Source organism: Hibiscus syriacus, unplaced genomic scaffold (assembly GCF_006381635.1).
Source record: "Hibiscus syriacus cultivar Baekdansim isolate YM2019G1 unplaced genomic scaffold, ASM638163v2 tig00111398_pilon, whole genome shotgun sequence".
In the NCBI taxonomy this organism is placed as follows: domain Eukaryota; kingdom Viridiplantae; phylum Streptophyta; class Magnoliopsida; order Malvales; family Malvaceae; genus Hibiscus; species Hibiscus syriacus.
Window position 1 is genome coordinate 1,745,928 of NW_024063081.1, and position 25,910 is coordinate 1,771,837.

Here is a 25,910-nt window from a genome sequence, read left to right on the forward strand (position 1 = left end):
ACAATGTAACCCCCTAACACAACTACTTGAATACAACTTTTAAGGAATTCAGTACCCACTTAAACCAGCCACTTAATAGTTTCAACATAAGATTAATACTTTGTTGTGCATAGATAAATTAACGATTTCTATCTATAGAAATGTCTTATTTTGTTAAAATATCTTATTTTGGAGTGTTAACTGTTTGTTAACTAACGATTTCTATCTATAGAAATGTCTTTTACCCCATAATGAATCGTTAGTGACAAAATATTCTAAAAAAGAATAGATGCCAAATTAAATACTTAATCAAATATTAGAGCCATTTTTTGACATTATACCTTAAAAATTTATAATTTAAGGTTTAAAATTTAGATTCAGAATTTAAAATTATAATTTAAGATATAGGTTAGATCTTAGCTTTTAATTTTAATCTTAAACCTTGAACTCTTAAACCTAAATTTTATATTCTAAATTTTAAATCTTAAATTTCATAAGTTTAAATTTTAAAATAGATAAATTTATGTAAATTAAAATTCATAAAATATGTGTGTATTATAATTTTTATTATCAATTAATTATTTGTATTTTTCAGAGAAACTCATTTATATGGGGGTAATATTTGCATTCTAATCTGAGTTGTCGTAGTGACCAAAAAGAATAAAAAGGGAAAAAATCTGAGTTGTTGTCAAAAAGTACGTAATTATATTTCCTAATATAGGGCATTTTCGGAATTCGACTCTATTTTAAGGTTTAATTAGTAATTACGAAAATTAAAATAAAAACAAATTAGTAATAGATTGTGGGTAAACCACAGATTTTATCGCTCAACGTTTACCTTACTCTTGTTTTGGTCATTTAATTTTAAAAATTTCAATTTAATCATTCAACTTTGAAGATTAATTTTTTTTGGTCAATCCCACTGGCGGGTCTTCGCGGGGGGCAAGGCTGCCCTTGGCCTTGCCAATTTTTTTTTAATTATTAATATATATATATATATATTTAAAAAACAACTAAAGAAAAATTTATTCGCCCCTCAATTAAAAAAATATATTTATGAAAAATAAAAAATACTTTAACCCCACCTTAATAAAGAAAAATTTATTCTCCCCCTCATTTAAAAAATTTTATATTTATGAAAATAAAAAATATTTTAATCTCCGTCTTAATAAATTTATGGTTTCGCCCCTGGTCAATCCATTGTTATCTCCCACTAATGTTTTTAATAATATTGATTTGGCTTAATTAAAAATAAGTAGTCATATTATACTTATGTTTTGCTTTAAACGTCTAAAGTTTTTTTTAATCAAAGTAAACGTTTATTGTTTCATTTAGTTACCATTTTAAAATTGAATCGTCAACGTCTGTAATAAAAACACATCATTCAATCAATGTATGACACGTGGCATGATTTTTAATTATTTTTAAACTTAAACCCCTTACTTTTCTAAAACCCAAAAAAATCTTAAAATTTCTAAATTTCCAATCTCAAATTTCAAATCCTCATAACTTACTTATTGTTATCAAATTAATCACCATCACCCACCCTTCCATCGTCGGATAACCACTAGTTGATCGTCCCCATATTGTCGTACGAAATCCTTAAATCCCTAAAATAGTTAATTTATCAAAAAATCCATAAAACTGAAAAATCTCTAAATCTACTTTTCTACAACTGTCGAATCAACCACCATTTCTACCATTGCACCCCGCTGTCGGTTACCCTACTCTTTCATTGTTGGAAATCAAGGAACAAAGCACCATGAAACCAACGATGAATGATTTGTGTCGATTTATTGTACCATTATTTCGTCGACAGATGACATATGAATAACTTACAGTGAGACGAAAGGAGGAGATTAGTTTATTGTTCATTATTATTGTGACTGGGTGGCATTCGATGATGGCAAACGATAAGAGGGAAAAAGATTTTTGGGTTTATGTTTATTTTTCCAGAAAATTAGAAATTTAGGGGATTTTATGAGAAACTATAAATTTAAGGATCTTATTTAGAAATTAAGGAAGTTGAAAATAATGTCATGTGTCAATCAATAATTGGGTAATAATTTTTTGACGAACGTTGACATTCCAACTTTAAAAAGATAACAAAATAAAATATTAGATATATAATTTCACAAAAAAAAAATAGACACCTAACATAAAAAAGAAGTATAATTCGAACATTATTTTTTTAATTAAACCTGTTAAATTTTATGCTTTTTCATTCATTTATTTATTTTATCGGAAATTTCATAGATTTTAATGAAATAATTGTTGTTAAAATTGAAACCCATAAAATTGTTAATTGTCGGTCATATGTACCAATTGTTTTTTTAAAAACAACGTTAAAAATTACCTTTATTTCTTAACGGGAAAAGAATTAATTTATGATGAGTTCCATACAAAAGTTCATCAAACACCCATACAAAAACAAACCGATTAACCAAACAAATACGACAGCCTTCTAAATCACCTACCCTGCAAACTCAGGAACTTACATCTTACAGAACCAAGAAACTTCACACACTCCCCTGACCAAACAGACGTTTACTGAACAACATGAAGAAAAGCGACTGACCTATCTGTCTTGCTTGGCTAAATCATGGGGAACACAGTTCAATTCCCTAAAAGCAAATTGCAGTTTCCAGGCTTTACCTGTACACAAGGAATTGCAACGCTTAGCACAATCCACGAGCAAAGCGGGAGTAGTTGAAGGCTGGTTGATCCACTTAACTGCCATCACAATGTCAGACTCAATGCATAAGGGGTATGAATCCGACCACTTCGATGAAGCAAACACAAAACAAGCTTCCGTATATGTACCAATTGTTTAGAGTAGCAAAAATTATCCATTTATAATTAAAAGTACAGTCACTACCAAAATACTTAATTGTTTCCACCCCACCAAACTTGTCTTGGGAAAAAGCATAATCATCCTGAAAATAGAGAAAATGATTATATCATTTTAGGTTTTTCCACATGGAAATGATCTTTTTTTATAAGACTATTTTATCTTGAAAAGAAAAACTCACATTAGGCTTAGATTGATATTCGACGATCAAAATCTCTATTTGAAGATTCCAATTGAAAATATGTTTTTATCCCTCTAAAATTTCTTAAGTTTGTCTCTGTTTAAAATTTTATGAGTTTGTCCCTAACATAAAATCCTCTGTGTGTTCCTAGATAGAGAGACCCTTATTGGGATGAGGAGCAACGTGTCTCCGTTCAAACTCCATCCAACGGTAGACAAAGGAGATTGAAGAATAATAAACCAAAATCTTTAATTCCAGATTTATGAAGCTTGAGATATTTTTCGAATAAACATATACCGAATTTACATTCAAAAGAATGAAACAAGTTTGGTGAAAAATTTTGGAATTCATTGAAGGCCGTTGATGATGGTTGAAAGTTGGAATGAAAGACGGAAGGGAAAGAAAGATTGAAGGAAAGAGAAAAATAACTTTTATAGGGATCTAAAATGATATTATTTTGATGCTTTTTGAAGGGTTCTAAACGATCATTTTGATGTAAATTTTTATGTTATCATACCGTTTGTGATTTAATGCTCAAATGTGATAAATAGAGCAATTCAAAAGTTAAGTGATCAAATTAATTTTTTTTAAATTTAGTGATAAAAAGAGTAAGGTAAAACCTGAGTGATGAAGTTTGCAGTTTACCCATAATTATTTTAAGGTAAATTAAAAATAATATAATAATAAACGTATTAAATGAATTCAGATTATTAAGACCGCCCAGGGAAGAGTGAGGAAGAAGAAACGAAAAGAATTAGAAAAACGTAGAAAAATAAGAACTTTTGCTACAATCAAAACTGATATCATAAGCAGAGAGCAACGGCGGCTTAATATCTTATTCAAGATAAAATTTTATTTAGAAAATCTTTGCTGGAGAGGTTTAAGCTTCTCATTGTTTATTCTTTCTTTTGGAATTATTTTATAGTGTCATTAATCGATTATTATTGGCATTATTTTGCTGATTATCGCGAATAGACCAGTTCAAGTACTTTAATTTGTTTCAAGTATTGAATTGAATGATCATTGTTCAACGCATTGGGAGTAGATCTGCAAGCAACACGAGTTTCTGATCCGATCAAAAGAAATGGTAATTTAACCGTGTTATCTTTTGCTTTTTATCTCATTGCGCTATTGTATTATTATTATTTCTTATTTTTCTATCTTTGAACGGTATGGACTTAATTTTTTGTGATTTAAAAAATTGTCTGTGGTAATTTTGAGTTGTTGACTGATCTGAACTGGTGTTGACGCTCGCTGTTATTCTGTTTTGATCTGTTCATTTTGTTTTTTTCTCCAGATCCACCTTTTAAGGTTTCAACTGTTTTGGTGCTATGTTAGTTGAAAATAGTGGACAGTGTTTTAGAAAGTATATTGCTATTGACTGGAACTTGAAGTAGTACATTTTGCATTTTGGTCTAATATGAAGTAATCCGCCTTTGAGCATCTTTTTCGAGTATGTGATTTTATTGGTTAGTGGAGGCTTCAATGCTGGGTTTGTGATTGCTCGGTCTAGACCGTCTAGTGACTTATCTGTTGTTCTAACTAGCTTTGGAACATGAAAAGTAGGATGTCTTTTTTGTTCATATGATAATAGAGCCATGAAATTGAAATTTCTGGTACTTAGGCCAACCTTTTACTTTATATACTTTCCAGTTTAGAAATGAAGTCTTCCTTAATGGACTTCATATTCCTAATATGAAGCCCGAGCTGCAACGTGCACCTTGATAAGTCTATCCCTAAAAGATTTTCGAATTTGAAGGGTTTTAAAAGAATGAATGTTTGGAGGGTTTTAGATGGGTCATGCTACTGTAAAAAAACCCTTCATCTCCCTTATTGTAATTTAAACAAGAAATAGAGTAATCTTTACTTTGATCTGAACTGAGTTTTTAATTTTGTTATTAAACCTGTAATGAAGTTGGAATGATTGCCTGATTATTGTTAGTGCATGCTTGTTTTCTGCACTATCCCAAGACCTTTCAAATTTGAGATTGGAAAGCAAGAACTTAACTGCATGGTCTTGCCTTAATGTTTGAATCTTGAGTGAAAAGTGTCTATAAGGGATGTCAAAAGAAATGGTGAATCCTGGGCCCTCGTGGCTTTTGTAGGCTCCCCCAACCACCCTTGCAGTCGGATCTCTCGTCTGGGTGGAGGATTCTGACATTGCTTGGATAGATGGCGAAGTTGTGCAGGTTAACGGTGAAGATATTAAAGTTCTGTGCACTTCAGGGAAGATGGTGAGTTGCTTTGTAAAATTTAATTGGACTATTTTATGTGCATATGAACCTCATTTTTATTATGGTGAATGCTAATTATATTTTGCTATTCCTCTTGCTACAATCATATTTATGTGGCTTAAATTTTCTTCCCTCTCCCTTTTACATGTCATGCAAGTCCAGTATGGTATTATAGGAATTCATGGGGCACATAGAATGCTTGGATGAGCTAGTTGCTTAATTTGCCTTGCGTATTTCACAACTTTTGCAACAGGTTGTTGTTAAGGCTTCAAATGTATATCCTAAAGATGCCGAGGCCCCATCATGTGGAGTTGATGATATGACAAAGCTGGCTTATTTGCATGAACCCAGCGTCCTTCAAAATTTAAGATCACGATACGATATGAATGAAATATATGTAAGATTTTGAACAGATGTTCACTTTATTCTTTTAATGTATGGGTGTTATTTCTATCTTTTCTTTTTGTATTTTTGCTGAAATGGATGTATGTCTTGCATTTTGTGTGGCAACATATATTGCATGGATGAATGTTTGTATCATCTTTATGTTTTACCATGTTTTCAAAGTTTACTGATACAAGTAGGAAATTGCTTTAAATGGTGCTTCCAGACATATACGGGAAATATTTTGATTGCTGTGAACCCATTCCGAAAGCTACCTCATCTATATGATAGCCATATGATGGCACAATATAAAGGGGCAGCCTTCGGTGAGTTGAGTCCACACCCTTTTGCTGTAGCAGATGCTGCATACAGGTACTCTGTTTTTTTTCCAGACATTCCTTTTATATGATTGCTTGTATTTGACAATGAAACAATTTTCATTAATTCAGACTGATGATCAACGATGGAATAAGTCAATCGATTTTAGTTAGTGGTGAAAGTGGGGCTGGTAAAACGGTAAGCACAAAATTGCTAATGCAATATCTTGCTTACATGGGAGGGAGAGCTGCGTCTGAGGGAAGAACAGTTGAGCAGCAAGTTTTGGAGGTAAACATGGCTATGAATTTAAATTTGTATGACAATAAGTTCAATGTTGATAGTTTGAATCTGCCACTAAAGTAACTTTGTTTAACAACATTTATTTTTGTTTTCGGCTAATCTGCAGTCCAATCCTGTTTTAGAAGCATTTGGTAACGCAAAGACTGTTAGGAATAATAACTCAAGGTGAGGGTATTTTATTTTAACAAGTTTTACACCCTGCATGTTTAGTAGATTCTATGCTATAACAATTTATTTTACCTTTACATGCATGTTCTGAATGATGTAGCCGTTTTGGTAAGTTTGTGGAGATTCAATTTGACCGGAGGGGAAGAATTTCGGGAGCTGCAGTCAGAACTTATTTGCTAGAAAGATCACGTGTTTGTCAAGTGTCTGATCCGGAGAGAAATTATCATTGTTTCTACATGCTTTGTGCAGCACCACCAGAAGTAAGTAGTTTTTGATTGTTTTAATCAAGCGGCTGATAAAATATTTGATACAATGTGTTTTTGTATAGTCATACCATCAGTAAGCATTTTCCATGTTTAGTTTTAAAGATACCTAGAATATCTTTTGTTTTAAAGATTTCTGGATTATCTTAGTTCCAAAATGTACTGCCCAGAAAAGGATTTGTGCTGGGAAATTGATTTTTGAGCAGGTCTTTTCCATATTTTTAGCTTCTGATATCAATCTATTTGGATATGATTAATGCTTGAAGGTTATAATTTGGGTCTAACCATGAACATTTTGTTATATCTCACACTTATTCTGTCATTTCTGCTTGATTCTCCATCTCCCTCTTATTTTATGATTTCTTTGTTGGTGTCATTCTCTTAACCTGTAGAAGAAAAACTTACATGTTTGTGGGTTTCACTTTAACATTTTCTTAGCCAAATTTATTATTGTTAAAATGGGGTCTTTTATATGATCTATAGATTCTGGGTCAGTTTCAGTTGTGGAATTTCATCTATCATTTTTATTATAGAATAAAGTGACTGGGAGGTAATTTGGAGGCCTTGGGATAACATTATTATGGGATTGTGTGATGGCATCTATTTGATGTGATTGTAGACATGAGTCAAATAATTATTCAATCTTTACCTTTTGAGTACAGTTTGTTGCTCTTAGTCTACCTTTCTTTTTTTTTTGATAAGAATTCCAGGCCTCCTTAAAAACCCCCTTCTTGATTAATGGAGTTTATATGAACTCCTTAATCAGTGGAAGGAGGAAAAGAGTGCCTTAGGATTTTATTGAACCATAAAATTACAGAAGATACAACCATCATACACCCCACCAACCAAATAAACTTGAAACAACCATAAAACACCCAAAATATAAGAATAGAATAGGATCAGCCAATTCCTTCTTTAGCTAAGGCATCAGCCTCTAGATTGGCTGACCTATTAACCCATCTGACAACACCTTCTAAAACATTAAGCCTATGAACAATATCTTTAATCAAAAACGCATAAACATCAGGAACTAGATCCTCTTTCTTAATCCAGTCTATCGCAACTTTGCTGTCGCTTTCAATAATCAGACGACCCTTCCTCTCTCGTAAATTCGCATAGAACATTAGACCCTTTTGAATAGCTTTTAATTCCATAAAAGTTGGAGGGCCCGGACCAGCAGTTTCCTTGAAAGAACTTAAAGTCAAACCCGAGGAGTTCTTTAGAACACCTCCTATCCCACTCTTCTTCCAATCTCTTGTAGTAGCCGCATCAACATTTAACTTTACAAAACCTTGAGGAGGAGGAGACCAAGGAAATATAGATACAAGCCGATTAGGATAAAGAGAGCACAAATCCCCTAATGAAGGGTCTGAAATAAGAGAATCCTTAGGAATAGACACCTCTTTGTACTTAGCAAGGAACCAAGAAGCTAGTCTAAACCTTGCTAGGAAAAAATATTCAGCCAAATCCAACTTTCCCCCTTCAAACACAATGAGATTCCTAACTTTCCAAGTAGTCCAAATAACTGCCCCAGGAATAAAAGACCAAATTGTAGAGGAAGACTTCAAATCAGCCCAAGCAAGTAGGAATTTTTTCGCATTAACATGCAAAACAGACTTAATCTTCCAGAAATTCAGAAATTTGTTCCAAATCATCCACACCACCGAACACGTGAAAAACAAGTGAGATGGAGACTCCACCTCCCTCTTACAAAGAGGGCACATAATGTCTACAATTCCTTGTATTCCCCATTTAACAAGTTCTGACCTAACAGCCAGCTTCCCTAACACCACCTGCCACATAAAGGACTCCACTCTAGGTGGAATCTGGCCCCTCCAAATAATCTTCTTCCAGAAACATACCTCTTCCGAATCCGAAATAATGGCTGAACAAATCTTAGTGCCAGATTTAACAGTATATACCCCATCTCCAGTACCTTTCCAAATCACCCCATCACATAACTCCGTAGATAGAGAAACAGAGGAGATAGCATTCATCAAGTTAACCCACTGTTTTACTTCCCAATCGTTTAAATTTCTTCTAAACTGCACATCCCAACTCCAACCAAATGAGCTGTAATTCCCAAATTCAACCAGTTTACCCATTTTGTTTGTGGAAATGGAGAACAATCGAGGGAAAATAATTAGAAGAGGAAAGTCCAACGCCCAATTATCCTGCCAAAACCTAATCAATCTGCCATCCCCAACTCGGAAAGAATACAAACTTCTAAACTTAGAGCCAACACTGTCTTCTTTAAAGTGATTCAAAACCACCGATCTCCAAATCCAAGATACTCTTTGTGGGACTTTGTTGTCAAACATTAACCAAGATGGATCCATATTGTATTTAGAACAAATGAATTCCCTCCAAACAGACCCCCTTTCATTAGCATACCTCCAATACCATTTTGCTAGAAGAGCTCTATTCAAGAAAACAAGGTTTCTAACACCTAAACCCCCTCGAATTTTGACTTGCACACATTCGGCCAGTTAACCCAATGTATCTTATTTTTACCTACTCCCACACCCCATAAGAAATTCGCCATAATGGAGTTGAGAGATTTAAGAACCGCAACTGGTATCTTAAATAAAGATAAATAATACGTCGGTAGCGAACATAGAACCGACTTTATTAAAACCAACCTTCCTGCTAATGACAGAGAAGCAGCCTTCCACCCCGCTAATCTATTCATAAAATTATTCACCACCGGATTCCAAAGTGCTGTAGAGTTCCTAGTAGCACCCAAAGGCAGTCCTAAATATTCAGAGGGAAAACTACCCACCGAACATCCGATAGAATTAGCCCACTGCTGAACTTCTTCCTCGTTCATATTCACACCAAACAGTTTACTTTTCTTCAAGTTGAGTTGTAAACCAGAAATCACTTGAAACACTCTAAGCTAATTTGGACTTGAAAGCTGTATTGGTGTATAATATCTATTTTTTTCCAACTTTAATGTCTACTGATTTTGTATTGGATTTCCTAGCGTGTCAATGGTCTCAAGAGAAATTCACAGCTTGTCAATTGTGGTATAGAACATAAAATATGAGGCATTTCCTTGTTTCTTTAAAACCCCTTTAATTTTTTGTTGAACGTGTCTGTAGTGAAAGAACAGGAAAATTTTCTTGGCCTATATCTTTGTTAGTTATGAATAGTTTGTAGTTTGTAGTTTGTTGTTGACATTTCTCATCTCTGAAAAAATGGGAGCGAATTTATCATATGATTCTAAATTTTTAATGCTTCAGATCATCAACTCTTATATGATTGTTTTCCCCTGCTTGCTTTTGTTCTCCTTTTTACTTTTCAGGATATTCAGCGGTACAAACTGGGAAATCCAAGAACGTTTCACTATCTGAACCAATCTAATTGCTACGAATTGGATGGAATTGATGATTCCAAGGAATATACTACAACGAGAAGGGCAATGGGAATTGTTGGAATAAATTCTGCGGAGCAGGTATTTTAATGAAATAAGAACTTGTAATACAATACGCATATTGTTTTTGGAATTGATTTGTCACCTTTTTGGTTTCTGCGTTTGTCCCTTTTAAGGATGCAATATTCCGTGTTGTGGCTGCAATTCTTCATCTTGGGAACATTGAATTTTCTAAAGGGAAGGAAATAGACTCACCAGTGCCCAAAGATGAAAAATCATGGTTCCATCTAAGGACTGCTGCTGAGCTTCTCATGTAGGTGGTCAATATCATGATTGCACTAGCATATACTGAAATACATAATTCTTTGATATTTGTTCACTTCATGTGCTATGTAAGAATAAGACAAGAAATGGATCATTTAAATGCTGGTTTTTTTGTAGGTGCGATGAGAAGTTACTAGAAGATTCTCTTTGCAAGCGTATAATTGTAACTCGTGATGAAACCATTACAAAATGGTTGGATCCAGAATCTTCTGCACTTAGTAGAGATGCCTTGGCTAAAATTGTGTACTCGAGGTTGTTTGACTGGTACGGTTCATTCTTGCTGTTTGAGGATGACATTTCAGAGTTGACTGTGCTTATTATTTGGTGTTCTGTTCAGTTGTGGAGATTTTCATGAGACAATGGGTTTCCTTTTTTTAATTTTCACAGGATTGTGGATAAAATCAATAGTTCAATTGGTCAAGATCCTGATTCGAAGTTCTTAATTGGGGTGCTGGATATCTACGGATTTGAGAGTTTCAAGACAAACAGGTGCTTAATTGAGGTGTTGGATATTTTTATGATTGATTGAAGATGGTTTTCTAAAACCAATGGATGGAAATGAAAGTTGTGTATAAATGAGGCACATTTGAAACACTTGTGGCAGTCATGCATTAATTGAGACTAAAAGACGTGTTGATTTTAGGAAGCCTATTCTTTCACCAAATTTTGCCTTTTAAAAAATGGCATTGATTACCGACAACCAGTTGGTCTAGTGGGATGAGGCATTAGATTCCTTAAGCAAGGTCGATGGTTCAAACCCTAACGTTTGTGAATGGAGCAAACTGGGTTGGGAGAGTCGCCCTTGCCTCTACAATACCCGATCTGGATTAGTTGATTAATAGATCGAATACCGGTGATTAATTAAAAAAAAGGCAGTGATTTGAAAGTTCTCAGAATGATAGTTCCAATTGTGCTTCTCTGCAATAAATAAATTTATTTGTGATTAAAAATTAGAGACACCATGATCTTGTTAGATGTGTGCATTTGTTTCTGTTTATCTGATGTTGATGTATCTCTTGCTTTTGCAGTTTTGAGCAATTCTGCATTAACTTGACAAATGAGAAACTGCAGCAGCATTTCAACCAGGTTTGTGTCTGAAAACATGCTTACATCGTGCTTAACATATCTCATTATTTGTTTCGTAGTTTGTGATGCATAAGTTTCTGGCTCCTCAGCATGTCTTCAAAATGGAGCAAGAAGAGTATACTAAAGAAGAGATTAATTGGAGCTACATTGAGTTTGTGGATAATCAGGATGTTCTTGTCCTCATTGAAAAGGTGTGTTGGATCTACCTCTTCAATTTATTTGTGTGGCCTTTTTAAAGACTGTTTCAGTATTATATCATCTGTACCTCCAATATTCATCCCCATTCAAGTTAATCTTTCTATAGCTGTGGAGTTGGTACTGTGCACACTTGCTTCTAATTATTTGATACGGTTCCAGTTTTTGTTGCATCCATCTGGCATTCTCTGTTTTCATGGAAGACGTGTAGGATGTGGTGAATGAACAATATATGTGCTGTAGTGGCCATATCTCCATACTTCCAAGATCTTTCGGTCATCTCCTTGACAAATGAAATTACCTTAACTTTTGGCAAGACAAAGTGCCAAACTCTTCTTTTTACATGTTAGATGTTGCATGAACTGTTATTATTATTTTCATGCAATATAGAACAATTTGTAGTGGCATCTTTGATGCTTTATTCTAATGGAAAATTTTAAACCATGTGAAAGGCCTGATTGATGAGGATTCTGTTGTAAAGTTTTCAGCTTGTAAACAGGATAAGCAACTTGGTGGAAGAAAGATGTGAAAAGATAAATCTAAAGGGATAAGATAGATAGATTAATTGTCAGGTGTTGAAATAGTTGTAAAGTCACTAGCTATAGTCTAGCATAGTACAAAGACCAAATGATATTAGTTGCATTTCGTAATAATAAGTCCAGGATAAGTTTCTTGTACAAGCAATGCAAAACAAGTACTGCCTGCTTTAATCAAAGTGCTGTGGAAATGGTATAAGAGATGGTTCAGTCGATAATTCTATTGGACTAAATTCTTTTGTAATATTAAATGAGTTTTAAATCTTATTTTAGTGTCATTCTTGTATTCTTTTAGGATTGTCCTTAATGATTTATTAATTATTGTTGGACCCCACTTTGGGACTTTTTGGTGTGAACTTCTTGAGTAATGATATGGCTGTAATTTTTGTTGTCTTTGTCCTTGAGAAACTATGTTTCTTCTAATGAGATGATCGCTTTCGTGCATTCCTATGTGCTTGTAATTGTATTTTCCTTTCCTTAGCACTCTATAGAATTTTGAAATAGAATGGTTTCTCATATGTTTATTCATCAACGTTATAGGTATATATACAAGTACATAGGTCCTATAATATGTATGTAAAGTAATATCTTACATTAATCATGTAATATCTTAGATTAAAAACAATATATATTAATCCTAAAATTTAGCCTATAAATATGTAACACTCGTTCTCAAGTTGGAGCATTAGATATTAATAATGCCCAAACTTGTTACAAAGATAATCAATCTAAACCTCGTTCAGAGCCTTTGTGAAAACATCTCCGAGTTCTCCACTTTTTACATAGTTGGTAGTGTAATCAAATATTGTTAAATCTTTTCGCGAATTAAATGAAAATCAATCTCTATGTGACCCTTTCGTTCATGAAAACTGGATTAGAAGCATTTGAAGCGTAACTTGATTATCACACCATAGCTTTGCAAGTACTGAAATTTAATTTCTACTTTATTGAGGAGTCGATATAATCATATGGTTTCACACACAATCTTGGCCATAGTTCTATATTCAGCCTCTGCACTGGATCTCTTATATTTCTTATATCCTGCCCAATCTAAATCTGAAAAACATTCGATCTTAGTATGATCGTGATTGTCATATAGGATTTCATGGCTAGGAGCATTTATCAAATAATGCAAAACTTGTTTTTTACCTTCCAATAGTCAATAGTTTGTGATGACATATACCGGCTCAACACACCTATCAAATAAGCAATATTAAGATGTGTCGCAGTAAGATAATTTAACTTTCCGAAAAGTCTTCTGTACCGCTTAGGATTTATAAATAATTCACCTTCTTTGGTTAATTGTAAATGAGGAACCATTAGAGTAAATCAAGCATATATTGATAGGAAGATTTCATTTTTACTATTGTTAACTTCAACGCCCAAGAAATATTTTAACATCCCCAAGTCTTCGATTTGAAACCGAGTATGGGAAAAAGACTTTAGAGATGAAATTCCGCTTGAATCACTTCCAATGATTGTAATATCATCCACATATACAACTAGCAGAATAATTCCTACGTCAGACATTTTATAGAACACCGAATGATCCGACTTGCTCTCCAGCATCCCAAACTTCTCAATAGCCCGACTAAACTGCACAAACCAAACATGAGGAATCTCTTTTAAGCCATATAAAAGCTTTTTCAAACGACATACTTTCCCATAATTGAAGAAAAACATTCTTTACCTCTAATTGAAGTAGAGGCCAATCAGAAGTTGCTGAAGGGGGATAAATAATCTGACAGAAGCAAGTTTAATAACGAGAAAGTGTTATGGTAATCTATTCCATAAGTCTGAGCATATCTTTAATAACAAGTCTAGTGTTTTATCTTGTCGTAGAGTCATTATGATTGAATTTGACAATGAACACCCATTTACATCTAATAACACGTTTACCAACAGATAAAGTAACCAAAGATTAGTTCTATTGACATCTAGAGCAGTCATCTCCTTAAGCATAGTCGTTCGCCACTCAAGATGAGTTAATAGCTCGCTAGTTTTAGGGACAAACTTTATCTAGGGATGAAAGGAAAGTACAAGAGGAAGACACAGTTATAGGAAACAACAAAAGAAATGGGTAGGTACAAGTTCATTTACCTTTTTTTTTGATAGGATCATTTACCTTTTTGAAGAACAATAGGGAAATTAAGATCATTTGTGATAGTCAGAGCTGATGATGAAGAAGCTGGCTCGTCATGACATGGTTCTGGAGTTTTAAGAACATGGTCAAAACTAGGCGGACATGGGTACTCATCAGGACATGGTTCTAAAGTTGTAGAACTAGGTGTACGTGGGCGATACGAGAAGGTGAATTTGATGGAAGGCTTAATCGGTTCAAAGGATGACAAACTTGATTTGGAGATGACTTGATGAAGTAACAAGTCTTCCTCCCATGACTCAGAACCTGAATTGAAAGTTAAGGGTGTTTGTTCCAAAAAGGTAACCTCAGTAGACACAAAAGACTTACCAAGGCATGACAATGACAACGATAATCTTTTTCAATACAAGAAGACCCAAAAACATACACTTAAAGGATTTAGGATCAATCTTTGTAACTTGAGGATGAACTTCTTAACCAAAACAAGTACAACCAAATATCTTATGTGTGATAAGAAACAAATTTTTATTTAGAAGGAGAGTATGAAAAGGGGTATTATTGTACAAAACACATGAAGACATACGATTAATGAAGAAGCAAGCAGTAGAGACGACATCAGTCCTGAAGCTTTTAGGAACCTGCATTTGGAATAACAAAGCTCTGGAAGTCTCAAGATTTATATATTTTTTTCTCTCAACGTTTTGAAGTGTGTCAACGCAAGAAGTTTGATGGATAATACCCTGCCCAAGCATGTATTTCTGAAAAGGTCCTGAAAGATATTTTGTGGCATTACCACTCGTCAAAATTTGGACAGGTTTGTTAAATTGGGTTCGAATTTCAGCACAAAAGGAAGAAAATGAAAATTGTGTTTTTTTTTTCATTAAATAAAGCTAAATCATTCTAGAATACTCATTAACAAAGGTAATAAAATATCTAAAACTAGGTTTCGAGGTGTCTGGTCTTGGTCCCCAAACATCCGAGTGTACTAACTCAAAAGGACAGGTAGCTTGCTTATTGACTCTAGTAGTAGAATTGATACGATGATGTTTAGCAAATCGACAAAACTAACAATTTAAAGAGGATATGAGAGAAAACTGAGGACAAAGTTTCTTAAACATAGAAAGTGAAGGGTGATCCAAACGACAATTTTCGTCAAAAGCAGTAACAATATCAGCACAAGCAATTGACTTAGGTGTCCGAGTATCAAGAATGTAGAGATTATCAGACTACTGTTCCTTACCAATAATCTTCGTCATGAGATCCTAAATTGAAAAATAACCAAGAAAAAAGAGAACAATTAAGATCACTCGTAAGTTTGCTAACAAAAATCAGATTAAAAGAGAGATGTAGTAGACTCAAAACAGATGATAAATGAAAGGATGAGGTAAGAGGAACAATTCTCGACCAAATAACATTGGATGTTGACCATCGGCTAAAGTAACAGTTGTGATAAGACATATGTGGATGAAAATTAGAAAGTAAACTGAGACTATTTGTCATATGATCTGTAGCATCAATATTAGTTACTCATTTTGAAGAGGCGGAAACAAGACACGTGTTAGGTTTACTAGATTCAACAAGAGCAAATATAGAATTGGGTGGATGTTGTATAGGTTCTTGAAGTTGGCTCAGAGTGGCATACTCACTCACAGATATTGTAACAAACTCTGTCGAACATTCTTACGGAAATTATGAGAACAAATTACATACAAAATAGTCAAAGCTGTCGCAGCCAAGTATCACACCAAATCCGACACAACAGAAGCAGAAAGAGCAGTGTAGCAACAAAGATCTGTTGACCAAAACAATTACACAATCAAAAGGTACCCAAACGATACTAAACTGGTACCCAAAATGATACTAAACCGGTACCCAAAACGAAACGAAACCCGTATCCAAACAAAGGCAGCAGCTCCACAAAGTCTGTAACCGAACAGTACAAAAATGATACATCCACACCAAGCACAAAATGGAAGCAGGAACCAACAACAGGGGTGTGGTTGGATTCAGTAGTTGACGTCAGAGGAAGAAAAAGGCGCCGAAAATCTCTCCCAGGTGCTCTCACACAATGGCACATGGATAACCAACGAAACATCTGGCGTGGGACTTGCACGGAATCTGGTGGCTGACCAATCAGTGCACGATGGACCTGCTTATGCTGGCAGTGTTGAAAAAGGAGTCTCCAAACCCTGCCCTTTGAAGAGCGGCAATAACCCCTATTTTGGATACCCAAACAGCCCAAAAAATCCCCTTTTTTAAAACCTTGAAATTGCTTTAGTACCTCTGATACAATGTAGAATTTTGAAATGGAATGCTTTCTCATATGTTTATTCATCAACATTATTGGTACGAATATGAGTACAGAGGTCCTATAATATGTAAAGTAACATCCTACATTAACTATGTAATAACCTACATTGATTACAATATATTAATCCTAAGATTTTTAGCCTAAAAATCTGCAACACATGCAAAAGACAATATTGTAAAAGGTTTTTATTTGAGTTGTTGAACATTCTTACGTAACATAGTCCTGTATAGCAGAGGACTTTGAGTGAACAAATCAATAAAATAAACATGTTAAATGATCCATGCATTTTTTTGTGGTTATTTGATTTATTATATATATTTTAAAATTTTCATGTTCTTTACTTCCAGAAACCGGGTGGCATAATTGCTCTTCTAGATGAGGCTTGGTAAGATGTAGTAAGCTTTTTTTTGCTTATTTTTGGCATCTAAAGATTTGACTAAGATTTCTTTCAGTTACTTTACTATATATTAATAATAATATCCGACTGTTGTGGTGCTGTTGCTGAGGTTTTTTCCCTCTCTTGTTTGTTCCTCTTTAAAATTTTAACAGCATGTTTCCAAGATCAACACATGAAACATTTGCTCAGAAGCTGTACCAGACGTTTAAAAGCCATAAGCGCTTCAGCAAACCGAAATTGTCCTGTAGTGACTTTACAATTTGCCATTATGCTGGTGACGTATGTTTATTTTCTATTTTTTGTAAATTCATGCTGTAGAAAGAAATTAAGAAGTTAGAAGTGAATGGATTTCTGTTTATGATCTCAAACAGAAAACTTACTTACAATAATGCAGGTCACTTATCAAACTGAATTATTTCTGGACAAGAACAAAGATTATGTTGTCGCCGAACATCAGGCCCTTTTGACTGCTTCCAGATGTTCCTTTGTTTGTGGTTTATTTCCACCTTTAGCTCAGGAATCCTCCAAATCATCAAAATTCTCATCAATAGGTTCTCGATTTAAGGTGTGCTTGTATTTCTGTTTCTTAAAAGGCATATTATTACTTTTTTTCCAGTCTAATGAGTTAGAAAGTGTTTTTTTTTGTTGTATTTTACAGCAACAATTACAATCACTACTTGAAACTGAGTTCCACAGAACCACATTACATACGCTGTGTAAAGCCCAATAATCTTCTTAAGCCTTCAATTTTTGAGAACAGAAATGTTCTACAACATCTACAGTGTGGGGTAAGAATGATGACATTCTATGTGGTTGAGTTGAAATATATATTGGTATTTATTTTATTAGATCTGCTTGCCTAGATTATTCACATTGTTTATTTCATATCAGGGAGTTATGGAGGCAATCAGGATTAGTTGTGCTGGATACCCTACTAAAAAACCATTTGTTGAATTTGTAGACCGATTTGGTCTCCTTGCACCTGAAGTTTTGGATGGAAGGTAAGTTAATAGTTTTCTTGTCTCTCAAAACGTTCTTCAGAACTTTACTCCGACTTTTAATATGCATGTTAGTTCTGATGAGGTTGCTGCTTGCAAGAAGCTTCTTGAGAAGGTGGGACTTCAAGGGTATCAGGTAAATATCTGGACATTCAAACAATCTTTTGTTAGTCAATTGAGTTTCCTTGCGTACAGACATTCGATTGGCAAACATTCATGTTTGGCCTTTGGTTTATGCCCACTGACAATAATAATACCGAGGAGATTCCACTCTACTGGTCTGTTTATTGGGTGAAGACTGTTAACAAGTTATTGGGTGGAAGGAAGTGCTCAAGTTTAGATTAGGAAACAATATAAATTGGGTCTGAAGGCAAGAAATTTTCAGACGCTGGCAACTGTGAGCAAAGAGAAAAGCACTTTTCTTGTACAGAATCTAAGTTGTTGGTTTCAAGCCACAAACTTGATACATGCTGCTTCTGAATGAGGGTTCATTCTTGTACAGAATCTAGGTTGTTGGATTCATGCTCAAGTTTAGTTTTCCTGTTACTTGGGTGTGAACATGAGCATCATGTAGCATAAGTACACATGGAATTAATACATGCTGCTTCCGAATGGGAGTTCATTCCTTGTTCCAAATTGTATATATCTCCATTGTTTTATTATTTACTCAAATGTTCTATACATATGCGTTCTAGTTGGTTTTTTGGAAAGACCATACTGAGCCAGTTTATTTTTGGCAGATTGGTAAGACGAAGGTTTTTCTCAGGGCTGGTCAAATGGATGAACTAGATACCCGTAGGAGTGAAGTCTTAGGAAGATCTGCTAGCATTATCCAGAGGAAAATTCGTTCTTACTTGGCTCGCAGAAGTTTTATCATGCTCCGTCGATCTGCATTACAGATTCAATCTGTCTGCAGAGGTACATTTGTGCCTTCTGTGTGTGGCTATTGTAAATTAACTAAAATTTACTCCCTATCAAGGCTTTTGTTATTATATGCATTTGTTGATAGTTTTTGTCTGTGCTGATTTTAGGACAACTTGCTTGTAAAGTTTATGATGACATGAGAAGAGAAGCTGCAAGTTTGAGGATCCAGAGACATCTGTGTATGCATCTTGCTAGGAAAACTTTGAAAGAATTGTGTTCCTCTGCTGTTTCCATTCAGACATTTATGAGGGGAATGGCTGCTCGCAATGAGCTATGCTTGAGAAGGCAGACCAGAGCAGCGATTATAATTCAGGTTAATTTTTTCTTATATCATGTTATACATGCAATGATTTTTCTAGAAAAGATGTCATACCTTTTCAATTTTTCTTTTAGAGACTGACCCTCTTTTTGTTTTATATTACTTACTTTCTTTAGCCTGGAATGACATTTTTTGTACATATCAGAGCCAATGTCACAAGTTCTTGGCCCGGTTGCATTATATGAAGTTGAAGAATGTGGTAATTGCAACACAATGTGCATGGAGAGTAAGCGTTGCTCGAAAAGAACTGCGGAAGCTTAAGATGGTATTCCTATCTCTATTATATTTTGCATTTCTAGCAGAACCTTTTCTCATAAAATCCATTAGAAAATCTTTATTCTCTTCTTCTTCTCAATCTTTAAGAATTCTTTGCTGTCGGAACAGTTGTTTTTCGTGGCCACTTCGCTTAAATTTGATATCAGAACAGTAAAAAGTTGTATCCCTGATAAGACATAATTTTGGTCTTCAAATTTGAGTTTGATTGCTGAAGTTTTCTCTAGCCTATGCTTTGGGAAATCTATCTCATCAACAATCAAGAATATGTAGTCTTACCAGCTTACATAATGGGGTGGAAAAAGGAAACCAGACAGTTTTTCTTCTCTATCTGCTAATTCTGTCTTCTGAAACAACTTAGATTGTCTAAAACCTTAAAAATGCTGATAACTTGTTTCATGTGTGTATCACTCTGAATATCTGCTGTTATTTGCAGGCTGCTAGGGAAACTGGAGCTCTGCAAGCTGCCAAGAACAAACTGGAAAAGCAAGTTGAGGAACTGACATGGAGATTACAGCTGGAGAAACGTATGAGGGTAAGCATGATAATAAATAACTAAAGCTATTTTTTTCCCTTTTGGTTGTAGTTTGCAGGACAGTGAATCCAGTAGAGGTAAGAAGATGCTGAACTGAATGATTTTGTGTGCTTGGCATGTGTCATACTATTGTGTTTTCTATTCAATTGCCATCTTAGTTGAGAAAAGGTGTTAAATTGTATATGCATCATCTCTTTCTCCAAATTATGTAGGTTATGTGGCTGATAGTTGTATTTGACTTCCCAGCTTAAGCTGCTTTAAACAAATAGCTTGATAATTGATATTGCATTAGTTGCATGTGTCTATATGAGCCCTGCCTGCAGGTTCTGCCTATTTGGGTTGGGCTTTAATAATTTTAATCTGAAGTAATTATTTATTAAATAATGTATTTCCATTTGAATTTACTTAAAAATTTGAATATTAATATAAATGAATTTTAATAGTTTCAATAATATAAATGTCCTTACCAGTGGGACACTACTATAATTTTCTTTTCTCATAATTTACATATTCTTTTCTTATTCTGTAGGTTGACATGGAAGAGGCTAAAACAAAAGAAAATGCAAAATTACAGTCTGCTTTGCAAGACATGCAACTGCAGTTTAGGGAAACCAAAGAATTGCTGGCCAAGGAACGTGACGCTGCCAGAAGGGTAGCTGAGGTGGTCCCTGTAATTCAGCAGGTTCCAGTGGTGGACCACATGATACTGGAGAAGCTTACCAGTGAGAATGAAAAACTGAAGGTGAGGAGGTTGTCTAGCATCTTTGTTTTGCACAAAGATATGGTCAACGTGTAATAATATTGGATGTCTTAAGAATTGTTTCCTAAACCTTGTAGAAGATTAGTATCATAGTATATTTCCCATGTGCTGATTGTGCAGGCAATGGTGAGTTCATTGGAAAAGAAAATTGGTGAAACAGAGGAAAAGTTCGAAGAGACAAACAAGGTCAGTGAAGAAAGGTTGAAGCAAGCTTTGGAGGCAGAATAAAAAATAGTTCAGTTGAAGACTGTTATGTACAGGTTAGTTTTTGCCCTTCCTCAGGAAAGATCAGATAGATCCATACTCTGAGAATCTGAGATAGAGCTTTGCATGCTTTTTTGTGAAGCTGTAGTTATCCATGTATTTCTCTTTCTTCTCTTTATCTCCTGGTCATCATTGTTTCTGCTTCTTTTTTTTTTTTGCAGGCATGAAGAAAAATTTTTGGACATGGAATCTGAAAACCAAGTTCTGAGGCAGCAAACCCTGTTAAATACACCTGTTAAGAAGATCGTGGAGAATCTGCAGATTCCAGTCACTCCAGTACAATATAGCACATATTTTTTAATCTTCCCACCTCTTTTGTCATTATGCTGATATTTCCTATACCATTTTGCTTTACAAATTTGCAGAATCTGGAAAATGGTCGCCATATAGATGAACTGAACAAGTTAAATGTATGTTAAATATTTCTAAACATATATTCGTACTTGTGTAGTTTCTATAATATGTCCAATGATGACCTGTTATTGCAGGAACCACAGAGTGTGACACCAGTGAAGAAGGTTGGCATAGAATCCAATGGCAAGCTGCAAAGATCCAATCTTGAAATCCAACATGTATGTGTTTGCTACAATTGGTTTCTGCATCTTTAAGCCTTACAATTTTGTGCACTGTCAGATGTTTTCTGCCATTTTTTTAACAGGAAAATGTTGACGCACTGATCAATTGTGTTGCAAAAGACATTGGTTTCAGTCATGGAAAGCCCGTTGCTGCATTTACCATTTATAAATGCCTTCTCCACTGGAAATCTTTTGAAGCGTAAAGGACCAATGTGTTTGACTGTCTCATTCAGATGATTGGTTCTGCAATTGAGGTAATCTAATTATCATTCATAGACATTGTTTGTGAAGTATCTCCTTCAATTTCCTTTATTATTTTTCCCTTTGTATGACTTTTGTTTTGTGTTGATTTTGACTAATTTGTATTAATTTTTTATCCTAATTCAATTACTTAATGCATTCCTTGTACTGCCAGTTAATGTTCTTGCTTCTGATGGGCATGTGCCATGACTGTTGAAATTTTTTTTTACTTGCATAATTTTTCTGCCTTTTCTTAGGTTTCCTTGCTTGTATAATTTCAAAAAAGGTTGCTTTATGCTTCTGTTTATGATTTCTACTTTCCGTTTCTTTATGCTGTAGTAAAATAAGTATGAAGGTGTTATTGATGGTTGAGTGATGAAAACTTCATTGGTTGTAGAATGAAGAAAACAATGGTCATATGTCTTATTGGTTGTCCAACACATCAGCATTGTTGTTCTTGCTCCAAAAAAGTCTAAAGGCATCTGGTGCAAATCCAAGTCGGAAACCACCAACTCCGACCTCTCTGTTTGGAAGGATGACAATGGTATCTGAAGTTCTTTTCTTTGCTACTAAATATATCATTTTTAAGGAAGAATAAAACTGTTTTTACATTCTTTTTATCTTAAACTCAGAGTTTCCGCTCGTCTCCTTCATCAAACAACCTTGCTGTGGCTGCTACACAAGCTGTAGTTCGCAAGGTAGAGGGAAAATACCCTGCTTTGCTTTTTAAGCAGCAACTTGCAGCATATGTGGAAAAGATCTTTGGAATTATTAGAGATAACTTGAAGAAAGAGTTGTCATCTTTGCTTTCTCTATGCATACAGGTATCTTGTGAATCATTCAGTTTCTGGTCAACAATTTGATTCTGCATAGTCAATGGTATAGTGCGTACTTAATTCTGATTCCTCTTTTTCCCAATTGGTCATGATGAATTTCAGGCTCCTAGAACTTATAAAGGAGGTATACTAAGATCTGGACGGTCCTTTGGTAAAGATTCTCCTTCAACTCATTGGCAGGGGATTATTGATAGCCTCAACACCCTCCTAAGTACTTTGAAAGAAAATTTTGTAAGGAACCTGAGTTTTTTTCCTCACTGTGTTTTATAAACTTCAATTGCTGTTTAGAGGTTTTTACAGTTGTTGCTTGGTTTTCAGGTGCCTCCAGTTCTTATCCAGAAGATCTTTACTCAAACATTTTCATACATCAATGTACAATTGTTTAATAGGTAATCTTTTGTTTTATTGTAGTCTCTTTGTGCTTTTAATTCAAACGGTTTGGTTTTCTGTTCATAAGAATTAGTTTTAATTTTCCAGCCTCCTCCTACGCCGTGAGTGTTGAACGTTTAGCAATGGAGAATATTTCAAGGCAGGGTTAGCTGAGTTAGAGCTCTGGAATTGCCAGACAAAAGAAGAGGTGATGCCCTTTTTGTTCTTAGTTGTCTTTGTACCTGGAGTTGTTGCTACATAGTTTTGCTGGACTATTTGCTTTCTTTTTATGGCTTATTTACGTTCACTTGTCTTGAAATGCAGTATGCAGGGTCATCATGGGATGAACTTAAGCACATAAGACAGGCTGTTGGATTCTTAGTATGTTGAGTGGCACCCTTTAACAATATATATAATGTGATGGAGGTCCTTTGCGTTTGTTTATCACTGTTGAACTTTTTGGTATTGTAGAGTAAGAAAGATCTGAACTTTCTTAGTTTTAAGTCTTGTCCTCCTGATGGAAATGGTTATTTTTTAGCAGTATAATTAGAAAAATGTCCCTTAGATTTTTTTCCCCACAATCCTTTCAGTTACTATTATATAATGTTGTGCTCTTTATCTGAATTGTATCAAAATCTGATAACAGGTTATACATCAGAAGTACAGGATTTCATATGATGAAATTTCAGATGATCACTGCCCTGTAATCCCCCCTCCTCTCTCTCTCTCCCCTCAATTCTGTCATTCTTGCTGACGATAACTACTGTTTCTTCAGGTTCTTAGTGTACAGCAATTGTACAGAATATGTACTCTGTATTGGGATGACAACTATAATACTCGAAGTGTTTCTCCGGATGTAAGTTTTGCATAGCAGGTTCTTTCTCCTTGAACTGTTTAGGGAGTTCATTAAGCTGATATGATTATCGGCAACCTGCACTTCATTCCAGGTTATTTCCAGCATGAGGGTACTAATGACCGAGGATTCCAATGATGCTGTTAGCAGTTCCTTTTTATTGGATGACAATTCCAGGTAAAAATTCCTTTTCATCTTGCGTACGTACTATGTCTGGTACTACGAAATGTAGATGTTTGACTTAATTAAACATCCCGTTCTGATGTGTTTTACGGTTGTAAATGCGAATTCGGGAAGAAATCATAATTCGATATAGCTCGGTAGTATAGAGCAAGCCAACTAGAGCATTGGAAAACAAAGTATAATTGGCTTCAACGATTCTCATAATTAACTGCATGTTCCCACAAACATCTTAGATTGATCTTAGAAACAAACTAATCAATCCTTCTTAAACCAGCATTCCCGTCTCCGTTGACCATCTTTCCAAATCGCTCCAAGAGAAAGAATTCTCGGAAGTCAAACTGGCAGATGAACTTCTTCAAAATCCAGCCTTTGAATTTTTACACGAGTAAGGCTTAGATGCGCTCCCCCTCCCCCTTTTTTCGTGTCGAGGTGGCAACGGAGACTCGAAACAATTGCCAACCCAATGATTGTTGTACATTCATTTCGTTTTCTCCCCATTGATATATAATGCTCCCCCATTACACCCAGTAAAAGTTCATTTGCTTTATTCTTTTTGGCATTCAACATTGTTGAGCGGGGAAGTGATTTGTTTGATATGGGTTTTCTCTTTATTTTATTTTACATTGCTTATTCATTTGCCATACGGGTTAGCTATTATTATCATTATCCTGGTTTTATTGTATAAAGCATCCCGATTGTATGGAAACGTACATATATTATAATGGTGATTGATTTTTGCCGAGGAATTTTATTTCCGATTGAACTTTTTTCATTTACATTGCTAATCCAATACGTTGTGATTTATTGTTAGTTATCATGTCTTCGCGTTACTGCCTTTTCTTTTTGCCCCTAAGAATTATTATATACTTTTAGAAGTATTTAAAAGGTAATATTATCAAATTTAATAACACTTGTATTTTTGTTTAGGCTTATTTTAAAAATAAATGTAAAAAATATGTTTCATTCTTATTGTAGGTGTCTAATTTGTTTCTGCCAAAGTTTTTAACATTTTATTTTATTTTTAGTTTAAGATTTTGGTGTTATATACATTAAATCTCGTTTTACAAAGAATGTATGGCTCGTAGTATGGTTTTAAACTTTTAATATATGTATTTTTTTCTTTTTAAAATATATTAGAATACAATTTATGTTTTATAAATTAATATTTAAAAATGTTACCTGTCAAGGTAATTAAAAACCGGATCACATAACATGTTTATATATCCATATTCGCGTGTTTTTAAACACAGAGTCTCATAATTTCATTATGGAATAAATTAAATCGAATGCTAGGCAAGAGGAATGTGCTTGCAATCGGAGAAAAAGAATGGAGCTATATGCATAATGATAATTACGATGACAAGGCTGAAATGAAAATATTGAATGTTTGAAGCTGGGGGGATCCATGTGAATTCCTCATGGAATTGTATAGGTGAAGGACCATGGTCAGGTAACCATCGAGGCATTTAGTCTCTAGCTCAAGGACCGCCAATGGACCACCCTTTTTCTTTAATTCATTTCCCATTCTCAATCCATGGAATTTCATGGTCCAATCAAAATTTCCTTCATGTCAGCTCCCAATGCTAGTTGCCAAATCCAAGTATAGATTTTGGTCAAAAATTCATGAACTGTGTATTTTCTTTAATAGAAGAGCTAATCTTATTAAAAAAATAATTCATAATTGTAATTCGGAATCTAAAGTAGTGAAGATCAACATGATAATAAATAAGCACATTTCGATAAGCTAAGGTCAAGGACTGAATTAAGATTCTAATTC

The 25,910-nt window shown here is 34.5% G+C and overlaps 1 pseudogene; it reads left to right on the top strand.

Annotated features, from left to right (window-relative positions):
• The first annotated feature begins 3,768 nt into the window (after positions 1 to 3,768).
• On the top strand, positions 3,769 to 24,788 carry LOC120161277 (annotated as a pseudogene).
• Positions 24,789 to 25,910: the final 1,122 nt, after the last annotated feature.